Raw genomic sequence first — 223 nt, 5'->3', positions numbered from 1 at the left:
GGCGCGAACCCCGCTGAGGGGGACCCACCCGGCGTGCGCCCGGCCACGTCAGTCCCCCCCCCGGTACAGGGTGAGGACTGACGTTCAGGAGGCGGCCCCGGCCCCACCGAGGGTGGGGAGCGGCCACGCCTCGCTTACCGTCTCGACCCCTCCCCCACGCCTCAAGAGAGGCGCTCGGGAGACACGACCACCGCAGGGGTTACCCGAGAGGACTCGCTGGGGA

The sequence above is a fragment of the Camelus bactrianus genome, chromosome 3, assembly GCF_048773025.1.
Source record: "Camelus bactrianus isolate YW-2024 breed Bactrian camel chromosome 3, ASM4877302v1, whole genome shotgun sequence".
NCBI lineage: Eukaryota > Metazoa > Chordata > Mammalia > Artiodactyla > Camelidae > Camelus > Camelus bactrianus.
This window is presented reverse-complemented; position numbering follows the sequence as displayed.